The following is a 3,791-nucleotide window of genomic DNA, read 5'->3' as shown; positions in this document are numbered from 1 at the left end:
ATGCAGCAAAGTGCATTTCCTTTTAATGCTGTCCAAGAGGGCAGTACCTTCATGCTTTTATCATGGTATTTACCTACTAGGTTTGCACACATGCACATATCAACCCCATTGTAAATGTTGTCCTGTGTAGTTTGTCAGCTTTCCAAAAATGATACTTGTAATTATTTTTTTCTAGATATCTTTCTTTCCAAAGGTTGTACATAGTGCTGATTTGATGGCTATAGCTCACTATGATGTTTTCTGGGATTTTTCCTTTCCTTGTTTCTGTTTGGATTCCTTTTCTTTTTTCCTCTCCTCTTTTTTTTTTTTTTTTTTTTTTAAATGATGTTTGCTGAATGACAACATTGTTGGAATGCTAAACGTGCTGTTAACCTTTAAATATACAGTATTGTTCTTGTAAAACTGTGACATTCCACAGAGCTACTGCCATGCTCCTGTCTTTGGGTATCATGATGTTTAAGCACTTAAACCTGCTGTCTTCGGTTCTTCATTGCCATTATCCGTTGTTATGATTTCATGATTAGACAATGTGGAATTATATTACTATAACAAGCATTGCACTACAAAGTGATGTGATTTATGCATTTATGCATGAGGAATAAATAGACTTTTAGACTCCTACTTAAACAAGACTTTTTCCCATGGCAGTAGCACACCAACAATGACAACAAAAGCATGCTCAGTATTCGGACTCTTTTGGGACTATGTTATACCAGCAAGTTTGCAGTCGTGCCACTTTTTTCTTGTTGATATATATAGTTATTAATCATGATCATTTATTTATTTTTTAATTACGAAAAAAAGAGGGATTTGGCACTCACCATTTAGCCATTGCCAGCAAAAGAAGCTTGGCTGAAAATATGTCAAAGACAAAAAGAAATAAGTGTAATATATTGGGTTTGTCTGCTGCTTTTGAAGACTATCTTTTGGAGGAAACGACTACCATATGAAATGGTGCAAAGAAATGTAATTTTTATAAGGCTCTCTCTTACTAGTCGCTATCCCCATGTGGTTTGTTATCGGTACAGTTCTCTGTTGCTTACCTAGAGCTATGCACACCAAATCGCTGAGATGTTTAGTAGCTGACTTAATTAAAAAATAATAAAAAACCTAAATGAATGAACTCTAGATAAACTGTGAGATAAATATCATTTACAGCATGTAATATGAAATTCCTTATGTCTCCTGTCAGTTTGTGAAGTGATTGACATTTTGTAGCTAGTTTAAAAATTATTAAAAATTATAGATCTCAGAATCCACGCTTGCTTTATCCATTTGTTACTCTACGTGTCAGTGAGACCCAGTTATTTGTCACTTACTGGGAAAAGGAGAAGCACAAGGAGGTCTAAAGACTCTCTACAAACTGGTTTTGTATGAGAATTTTATGAGAAATTTCTGTTTGCAATACTGTATAAGAGGAAAAGTATCTTGTCTAAAAATAGCATTTTTCACTAAGTACAAAATGAATATTATTTTAAATAACCTGGCTTGGATTGCCAAACACTGAATCAAAATATATTTTCTTGTTCAAGGGAAAGGAAAATGAAATAAATGATGTGGTGCAAAAGGGTACAGTTCTTTAGTCAATAAAATTCATTCCTGTAGTGGATCCAGCCACATGTTAATATACTCCTTTTCAGGGAACACTTTGAACTACAGAGTTCATACAGTCTGCTAAGAATAATTTTCTCAAAGGACTAACAACAACTAATGCTTACTGCCAATGAAAAGTGTTATCATATTTTCCTATTTTTTTCCCCTATATGGACAAATTATAATTAACTCTACACAAGTGACAGTTCACTCATGCGTTTCACATGGCCCTAAGTCAAAATATACAAATCACATAAATGCTAGCATAATTAAAATCACATGATAATGTATACACAAGCTGTATTTTCTTTAGCAGCTTTTTATTTTTAGCATCTATTAAAAATTCATTTATGTAAATATTTTCCCCCACTACTTCAAACCAAAGAGTAAACTTCAAACAAATATTGTTAATCTGCTGGCCATTTCTGTTCATTCAGGGATTCCAGTATTTGTGACAGCGCTCTCATTCTGCACAGTCAAAGACTACTGAAAGGAGGGCAGTAATCGTACTGGAGAACATGTCGATATGAGAACATAAAAATACAAGGGTATTTGAAAAGGGTAAGGAAAATATAAGGATGCAATGATTATTTTAATAGAGGTACTCTCATCTGCATGATGAAAGCACCATATCTGTAGAAAAATAGACTTCCAAAGTATGTTTTGGCTGCTCAAAAATATAAGCTGTTGCAGTGAAGGAAATCGCTACGGTTTGACATCTGTTTTAGTCTCAAACAAAGATGAAAAACCAAGCTATTGGAGTTTTTTGCCAAACAAAGTTTAAAGCACAGAAATATTGGAATGTTAAATTGCATTCATCTTCATATCCTCTCCCACTGTATGCGGGGTCTCTGAGGAGATGGCTGGAAATGGCTTAAATAAGTAAATGTAATACATTGCATTCCTCTGATGTTTTTGGAATTGACTTTTGTAGGATTAATTGTTCTTGAAACAATTCAAAGAAAGCTTCGATCTTTCGCAGTTTGCTCCTAGACCAATCCATTTCCATTCATTAAGTTTCTGACACGCCACATCCCTGGGGGATCGGCTGCCCCATGGTACAATGCAGGCTTCCCCCACGTCTGCCTGCTGGAGTGGCAGGGCTCCCTGTGAGGGAGGGGACGGTCTTTATCTTGCTCCCGCAAGATAAAGAGGTCACGCTGACTGCAGAAACAAAACATACCGATTTTTTTCTCAAAGGTAAAGCCATCTTTTACCAGCAAGAAATGTCCCTTTGACCAGGATATATTTTCGGATCAGCAATTTCTTTTGCTGTAGTATGAGTGCCATCTGGAAGGCCGAATTTGATACAAGAAAGAATGAAGGCGCTTGAAAAAACCATTAACCATCATTTAATTGTAAGCTTGCAATGCAATTTCATGAAACGTTTGTGCACAACACGGCCAAATTTTCATGTTCATGTTGTTTGTTTGTTTTTTCATATTCTCAAATGCCATAGCTGAATGAAGTACCCAACTGGATTACTTAAAATCTTGCTTAAATTGAAACTGAAGCCCAACTGTAATACAGACTCTGTTGAGCTCAGTAAGCGCACAATTAACAACTTCTTTCATATCATGCTTTCCCCTCCTTTCCTAGAAATAGAAATATCAAAATAATCTCCCAAAAGTATACCTGAATATTATTCCTCAACAGAACAAAATACATAAGTAATGTAATAAAGAGTACATAAAAACTGTCTTCATTAAATACCTGGCCTGATGTCAGCAGTGAGAAACGAAAAAAAAAAGAAAGACCTAAATAACATCAGGGAGGATTATCTGAAATAACCGTAAAGCCTTTAGGATGTTGATGCTTCCCAACATTAGCATAAACTCACCAACTGTATACTCAAAAGAGCTGGTTACAGTTTTCCAGGCTGACACAAACACACAAAAAGAAACCACGGGTCGTACTCAGTACCCGGTGTTTTGATAGAGCACATGTTGGGAAAAGCACGTGGACTTGACATAAGGTACTACGTGAAAAAGAATTGATTAATATTCCTTGAAGATTTGGTGGTATTACTGCATGCAAAAAGAAATAACAACTCTAAAGAACAGCATACATTTTTTTCAGAGAAATGTAAATTTTATTAGCTTATGTGTTAAATAGGATGCATCCTTCTGAAGAAAACTATGTCACAGTTTGCATGACAAACTGTAAAGCACCTCCTCACGGAGATGCCTGTGCCACAT

Source organism: Netta rufina (assembly GCF_964035555.1).
Source record: "Netta rufina genome assembly, chromosome: 3".
NCBI classification, from domain to species: Eukaryota; Metazoa; Chordata; class Aves; order Anseriformes; family Anatidae; genus Netta; species Netta rufina.
This window is presented reverse-complemented; position numbering follows the sequence as displayed.